Consider the following 8761-nt stretch of genomic DNA (forward strand, 5'->3'; position numbering starts at 1 on the left):
AAAATAGTATCTATATAATCTTAGATTGATATATCAAATAGTTTCCAACATAAAATCTTTTTTCTAAACTGCCACTGACCTATGTTCGGCATGCATTGAAATTTGGGGCTATGTTTGAATGACAATATCTCAGGAACTAATAGAGATAAAAATCTGAAATTTTCACTGTTGTTTCTCATCATGACATAGATTTAGAATCTGCATATTTAACAGGTAGGTCAAATTTAGATTTATTATGTAAATATATTGAAAAAAATAGAAGCTGTCATGAAAAGACTACTAGTGATATGTTCTGAACCTCATGCAGCTGTGTATCACAATAACACAAAAAAAACCCACTTAGTCGGAAAATAACAAAAAGTTACATAAATATATTTATTTTGTTTGTTTGTTTGTTTGTTTGTTTTTTGTATGAGCATTTTTTTCAGAGATGGTTCAAGCAGAAATTGTTCTAAAAATGTTATGATTTCAGATTGAATGACCCCACTCGCAGTTTATTGTACAGTTATGAGTGTTTTCAATTTTCTAATCTTTGTAAGGCCACAAGCATATTTTCCCAAAGTTTCAAAGTATTTCTTCAATATAATACAACTAATTATACTGAGTCATGAGCCTTTCAAAACAACCCAAGTCTCACAATCAAGGTTTCAGCCTGTTTTTTTCCAGCTCAATGTGTTAATTGTGTGTGGGATTTTTGTACCAAGTAAAAAAAATAGCCGAGCATGCAAAAAGAGAAAAGTGCATATGCACAACAAATTTTTTAGAAGGATCATATTGAGACTACAAATATAATAAATAAGGCTTGACTTAGCGGTGATATGGCGGAGACGAAAACACAAGCTGCATCCTTCATGTCCAAGCTCTTTTCAGCCGGCTCCGAGGTCTTCCACCTAAACATGCTTATCGCAGTCAACAGACAGAAAAGACTGTGACACATGCTTTTGTTTCAACCCACGTCCACCACTCCTACCACTCTTTCTCTCTCTTTCCAATCCCCCCCCCCCTCCTTTTGAATTTACTTCTATTGTCACAGACGCTTCCAGAACAAACAAACGGGTATCCACCAATTAGCGCCGTCAGTCTGCGCCCTCTGCGAACCTTTCTGTTCGCGAGAAAATATATCGGCTTTAACAACGTGACAAGAAAGGGCTTCCGTACCGGAGCTGCAAAATGCTCAGAACATCAGCGTGATAGTCTGGGAAAGCTTCCAGTGGCCGGGGCCCGCATCGCTCCCGGAGCAAAAAAAGCGGAGCTTCATAGCCATGATGGGAGGATTTCAGGCTGTCAGAGCTAAGAGGTCTGGCGTGCACATTCAGGGAGTCATTTGTTAGTTTGCCTGCTACATCCTGGTCCAACTGCAGAGTGCTTGCCCCGAGCTCAACTTAATGCAGCTTTCTGCAGTCTGAGGTGTGCAGCAGACCCTCCCTGGCATCGTACCCCCCCTTTTTTAGCCTCTGCAAATGGCTTTGAGGGTAATAAAAACTGCTTAATGGAAAGCATCCACTGATCGACTCTAAGAATCTGAGAATGTGCAGCTTTTCTTGAAAGTGAGGCTCAAATCCGTCCCTGCAACACTGATTAATGAGGTTGATACAGTGTGCTGATGCTGATTTACATGCATGTGTGAAACGCTTTGCTCAGTGTGCACCGTCTTCATTAACAAATTTCTAGTTTGCCACAAGAGGAAGATGTCCAAACTTTCTGTCCGCCCACGAAATGAAGATAGATCGTCACATATGGAAATGGAGCAACAGTTCAAACCCTGATATGGCTGCTTCCCTCCAACACACACATGAGACACAATGTGAGAAATTCCCAACTATATACCTGAAGATCGCTGTTTATTACATCTACCACTGAGATTTCAGTCAACCAAACTTGCTGTTCTTCAAAAACTCCTATAATTTTGATTAATTTGGTGTAATCAATCAACTTAATAAAGCCAGTGTCACTTTTCAAATTTTCTCATTTGGAATGAACGTTGAATGTACACATGCTGTTCTTTTTTCCATCCACTCCAGCACGTTGATTGATGACTCCAGAGCCTAAACCTGCACCGAAGCTGACTTGCAGCATCTCCTTACATACAGCAGTACAGTAGTTTGAGTTGTTTTGCCACTACCAGCTGGTCTAATCTCCGCCGGGGTAGCCATTTATCACAGTTTGCGCGCACCCCAAACAGAAAAGAAGTGGTTAATCATAATAAATGAGAAGATACAAGCCGAAAGTCTGCGTGTTTGTTCAAGGAAAAACATACAAGAACTGCATAAAAATAGTGAAAGGTGGCGGCATCGGCAACGTGGCAGCGGTGATAGCTCGGTGGCTCGGGGGGTTCCAAGGGATGGCATGAATTTTTAGCGGTATTTGGTTAAACTCCCCGAGTGTGTGCCCACCCACAGGCGAGTAAACATTGTGAGGCGTTTTGAGGTAATTATAATACTATTAGTACCAGAACAATCTGGTGTGAATGTGTGCAGCAGCTACATCAGAAGTGACAGAGAGCAGATGACCATTAGCAGTTGTCAGTTCCGATGCTAAAGAGATCAGAGCAACGTCTCAACAGTGCTGTGTGGCATCCATGTTCGTGTCTCCTTCCTGCTTTCTAGGAACCTCAATAATAGTTTGTGGTAATACAAGAGGGAAAATTCATCATTATTCAGGTAATAATTAAAAAAAAAAATAGGTGATAGCTGTTTGCTTTTGCGTTGTGGGTATAATTACAGCGAAAGGTCAAACATACACCAATCAGGAACAACATTGATTATAGCGTTACAATGAGATCCAATCAAGTGGTGGCAGGAAGTTAACAGTCAGGTCTTGAAGCTAATGTGCTCGAAGCAGAAATTGAAGGATCTGAGCGACCTTTACAAAGACCAAATTGTGGTGATGAGACGCTTGGATCATAACATCTTGCAGTGGTAAGTACCAACCAAGAGTGGTTCAAAGATGGACAACAGGTGAACCGGTGACAGGACATTGGGTGTCCAAGGCTCATTGATGCATGTGGGGCGCAACGACCTTAATGCTGGCTAAGACAGAAAGGCATCAGAGTAACTACATTGAGCACAAGAGCATCAGAACTGGACAACAGAAGAAGAAGGTGGCCTGGTTTATTGAATCATGCGGACAGCTGGGTGCATGTTTACGTGGGGAAAGGATGGCAGCAGGATGCACTGTGGGAAGCTGGCGGAGGCAAAGTGATGCTCTGGGCAATGTTCTGTTGGGTAATCTTGGGTTCTGGCATACAGGTGGATGTTACTTTGACATGTACAACCGACCTCAACGGTGTTGCGGACCACATACACCCCTTCATGGCACCCTGGAACATGACGAAGGTGTTGATTTGGCCTCCATATTTTGTGGATTTCAATCCGACTGAGCATTTGTGGTCCATGGAGATTCCACTTTGCAACTTCCAGAACCTGAAGGACCTCCTGCTGACGTCTTGATTCCAGGACATCTTCACTGTGGAGTTCACGCGTCAGAACTGGTTTGTCAGCATTGGCAGGTAGTTTTATCACACCACGAAACCATAGTAAGAAAAAAAACTACTCACGTTCCATGTTAACACCTGACAGGTTTTCAGTTCCATGTCAATTTTAATGCACACCAGCAGGAACCACGTCCATGTTTCTGCACCTTTTTTTTTCTTCTTCTTCTTCTTCTCGCTGTTGCATTTAATCATATCAGAAGCCGCAAATTTGAAATCATGAGGGATAGTTGCCAGCAACCCAGACACCTGGCTCCGCAGAATCTAAATCACCTAATTTCACTATCGCAGCACAAGAAAGCACACAGTTTGACAGCCTCGGACAGTTCTTTATTGGTAACTGGGGCACCGCGGGGGGAGAAAAAGTGCATTTCTCCGAGCCATCTGTGGGTGAGTCATGACCAGGGTACATTACAGATTGATATGTTATTATCAAACACTGGCCTTCTGGCGGTGAAAAAGAAGAAGAGAGGGACAGTCGAATGGGTGCCAGGGAGGGAAGAGTACAAACTAGGATGAGGGATGATGAAGGGGACGAGGGCAGAGGGAAAGGGAAGCAGGAAAAGACGGTGCTTGGTAGAAAATTATGAAGTTGTGGGAGGTAGCCATATGCAGGCACCGGGGCATTGTTTGGATTTTTTTTTTTTTTGAGTGCAGCAAAGGAGGATTCACGCATAGAACAAAAGTAGGAGTCTTTTAAATATTTCTATTTGATACATGACAGAGAGCTGCACAGTCAGTGAAAAAAAAAAAGAAGGTTTCAGTCCATGTTGGATTTTCCTCAGTGCAAAATGGGATGTGAGTGAGTCACCCCACTTGTGGGTGACTCTACAGGTGCACCCAGTCAATAATCTCAGGCTTGATTAAACACACATGAAGCCAATTACCAGCAGGTCAGGTCACAGCAAACACGTTAGAGTCAACATGCTTTTGCACATTTTATTTATTTTTTGCTTTCTGCGTTGATCAAATGGAAATATTTAAAATCTAGACTCAAGTTTGAACTTTTTTTTTTTTTTTCCATGTGCGAGTCATCCTTTGCTGTTCTGTAACTTTATTCCTGAGCATCGCGCCAGAGCTGAAGTCAAACAAAGGACAGTTTTTGAATGTGCAGCTCAACCCTGCAAACCACAGATTTTTTTTTTTTTTAGATCTATGCTAACATGATGCACAAGTTGTTGTTATGGCAGCAAAAATGTGGCTTTATTTTGTTACCCAGCACAGCGCCATCAAAGGGAACTTTAGACAACGCACCTTTTTCCTCGAACACATTTTGATGTGTCTTAGTGGGAAGTCCACAGAGGTTAATAATAAACATGAAGAACAGAGCAGAGTGGAGGAGCAGTAAAATGGTCGACACTGAGCTGGGTTCTGTATTTCTCACCATGCAATCCACTCAGTTAATTAATTAAAATAGTTCTCTGAGATTTTATATGTTTAAATATGCAGATTAAATGTTATCTGTCTAAATATATTACAATTTACATTCATTTCCAGAACAGCAATTTTACGGTTGCCTTTAAAATTCTTCTTAAAGTTTTATTCTGTTGCCACATTAGAGTCAAGTCAAAGGTTTTCCTACAGAATTAGAAATTGTAGCTATGTTCTTTTATCACCTAGTAAATGAAAAGTGTGTGATACTGAAGTAGAGACTTTATATATATTTGATATGACACCTGTATGATAAAGTTCTTAACTTTTTTATCGGAAACTGCTTTTAGGTTTAAAAAAAAAAAAAAAAAGTTTAGTTATACGCTGTAAAAAGTAAAATTTAAATTATTCAGATTTCAACAGCTGGGGAACCAAAAAATACTGGAAAATTAGGAAAAAAATAAAATAAAATAAATAAATCTCATAAAAATACAGTCATTGTCCATAATTCAGCCTTAATTTTTATCTGTGATCAAGTGTCTTTTTTATATACTTTGTAATAAAAACACATTGCTGCAACACTTTTGCAGAAATTTTGAAATATATTAATATTAAACCTGATGTGATGATCCGAGTTTTTGAGTGTTTAGCGATAAGTGTGTTGTAGTATATGTGCTTGTGTGTTACGGGCTGCAAGTCATTTCAGGCTGGGCGGAGCTGTTGGACGCACTCACTCTCCTACACACCTGAGGCTCATTGATAATCAGCGCTTAATAAAGCCTGCCTCCACCTGTGCTCCAGCGCCAGTGGATTATTCCTCCCTCGAGTGGTAACAGGCCAGCTTGATGTCTCCGGAAACTGTTTGCTTGAAGAGACTTGCTTTTGTCTTACTGTGATTTTGTCTGCGTTTATGCCAGAGCCTCCCCGTCGGAGTGACGCCTCCCAGACCCAGCTCTCTGTAGCTCCAGCCTCAGCAGCTCTGTCTCCTGGTCCCTTTGGAAAACCTCCTCTGTTAAACCCTCCTTCACTCAGCAACCCTCACATGCTTCCCGGTGTCCACCGTGCACCAATAAATCCTTTTTGCTTCTAACCTAACCCCTCTGTAGCATTTTTGGTTCCCGCCCAGACTGAACCTTAACACCTGAATGATTATAGTTTAATCTATTATATAAAATATTTGTGAAATAATTTCTGAATTCAAGTCTTCAACAAATGTGTTTTCTTTAAAAGAAAATAGCCATTAAAAAATTCATGGTTATCCACAGTTAGAGCTTGGTTTGTGGTTGAGGTTTGTGTAAAATGTGTCAATTAAAAAGGGGAAAATTAGTTAAATTTCAGCTTTTTCTTTTTCCAGATATCATTTTTTTTTAAAATCCAGGTTATTACTTACGTTAAGACAATAACTTTATGTTTCTTGTGAAATTCTGTATTAAAATATGCAGATGAAGTATTATCTCCTAAAATATGTACCAATTTTGCATAAAATGTTTAATCGACAAGTAAAATAAACACATTTGTGTACATTTCAGCTGTTTTATATCCAATGATGTGAAAGAAGACATTCAAGAAAAGTAACTCAAAACCTTGCAATTGAATAGTTCATGCAAAAAAATATGTTTGGCCTGTAGCTGAATAAAATAAAAGCCAAACTGCAGGTACAAAGTTCTCACGACAACACAGTACTCTCTTCAACTCTCATGATTCCTGAATATAAGCTCAACAGTGACATTAATAAGCCACCGAATAATTACTCAATGTGCAAATAAGAGACCGAACATGCACCAAACTTATTCATATAAATGCACAAAGACAAAACTGAACTTTTCCATCGAACACGGAAATGTCAAAGTAATGAATTGCTGATAGGAAAGGTCGCTCTAATGAACTGAAATGCAACTCCAGAATTTCATATTGTAATCCATTAAACTATGAAAGACACGTTAGTGCAATGCTTTGCATAGCAATAGCAAACCACAAAAAATAGTGTTTTTCTTTTATCAAAAAAAATAAATAAATTTGCCAAATGCATTAATTACATCAGGAAATATGTAATCAAAGAAACACAACATCATGAATCTACCCAAGAATTTGATGCCATTTTACAGTCTTTTGATCAATAGCCCCGAAAATATCCCTGCTGGAAACCGAGCTGACAACCGGAGATGAGTCACAGGACCGTCGGCCATTTCATCAATCAAGCGTTTGCCAATGAAGCAGCGCAGTATAATGCTTTATGTTCCTTTATTTTTAGTGGATGGTGGAAGGTGTGCAAACTTGTGTATCTTGTTGTGGCTGCTTCATTATACGGAATGGTAGCTCCACATAAAAACGGAGGAGAAAAAAAAAAAAAACGGGGTCTGAGTAAACACGTTTTATGATTGAAAACCCGGCGGCAGATGAACCGTGCCGGCGGTGATACCTCTGCTGGGAGACGGAGAAATAAAAGGAGAGATGGTGCTGAATAATGGCCGGGCTTGATTTAACTGCGCTTCACCCTCTAACCTTTCCAGAAAAGACTTTTCACAATGGGCTGTTAATGCCACCTCTCTCTCTCTCTCTCTCTCTCTGTCCAACCCTGAGTAATTTTTATGCAGACACATATTTGCTTTGTGCCTTTTTTCCGTGAATGCTCCGACTCAGCAATACGGTAGAATGTAATATTCAAAGTACCTCGAGTATATGAGGTAATACACCAAGCATTCTATTTTAACTGCGGCTTCTTATTTGCTCACTGCAGTCGGACTTTGTAATAAATCTTCATATAGCCGCGGGGCTTGTCATATATTTTTCTTTCATTTCTTTGCTTTTCATTCCTTTCAGACGCCCCCATCCTCCTCTTTCTCTTCTTCTGGTAAAATCCTCATTCTCCTAATCTAGTCTCAGAGAAGCGATCTCTCAGTTGACACACTAAAAAATGCCTCTCTTTTTTTTTTCCCTCTGTCTCCACTCACCATCCTCCTCCTCCTCCTACTACTTTTTTTTTTGTATTCCCTCCACCTCTTGTTATTAGGCTGAGAGCTCACGATGACTAAAACACATGCTTAATCACACAAGATCTCAACAGCTGTTCCCAGAAGGTTTTTCGTGTTAGAAGGTTGCTGTGGCGACAGCTCAACATGTTGCTCTCTCTCGTGATTGGCGTCCCTTTTTCTAATGCCACTCGGAGAAAGAGAGTGACTCAGGACAATTTTGTGTGTCACTTCAAATGGCTCTGACAGCACATCTGAGCGTTTTTTATGTTGTGCCGGTGACTCAGGGAAGTTCAGGAGGGAAAAGGGAGGTTGTGCAAAGGTCAAGACGTCGGCCTGCTGTCTTCGAATTATGCATTTTAGTACCTGCATGTATGTACTGACAAATACCAGTTAAATCCATCCATCCATTATCTATACACCGCTTAATCCTCACTAGGGTCTCAGGGGGCTGGAGTCTATCCCAGCTGACTCAGGGTGAAGGCAGGGGACACCCTGGACAGGTCACCAGTCTATCACAGGACTAGACTTAGAGACAGACAACCAAGCACACTCACATTCACACCTACGGACAATTTAGAATCACCAATTAACCTCAACATGTTTTTGGACTGTCTGGGAAGAAGCCAGAGAACCCACTCATGCAAACTCCATGCAGAAAGATCCCAGGTGTCCTCACTGGGACGTGAACCAGCGACCAAGCCACCTTGCAGCCCATACCAGTTGTGATGACCCCACCTAGTCTGTTGGTTGGGCACATTGGCTGTCTGTGTTTGGCTCGGTTTCCTCAGGTCCCTAGACTGCTGGAGACTGAGTGGGCGCTCCCAGGTTACAAAAGGACCAACCCCTCAGCTCCTGCTCTCTCTCTCCTCATGCTTGTAACTTGGGTTTGTGTCGTTTTGGTTTGGTCTTTACATCAGACAACACCTTG

The sequence above is a fragment of the Stegastes partitus genome, unplaced genomic scaffold, assembly GCF_000690725.1.
Source record: "Stegastes partitus isolate 25-593 unplaced genomic scaffold, Stegastes_partitus-1.0.2 Scaffold845, whole genome shotgun sequence".
In the NCBI taxonomy this organism is placed as follows: Eukaryota; Metazoa; Chordata; class Actinopteri; family Pomacentridae; genus Stegastes; species Stegastes partitus.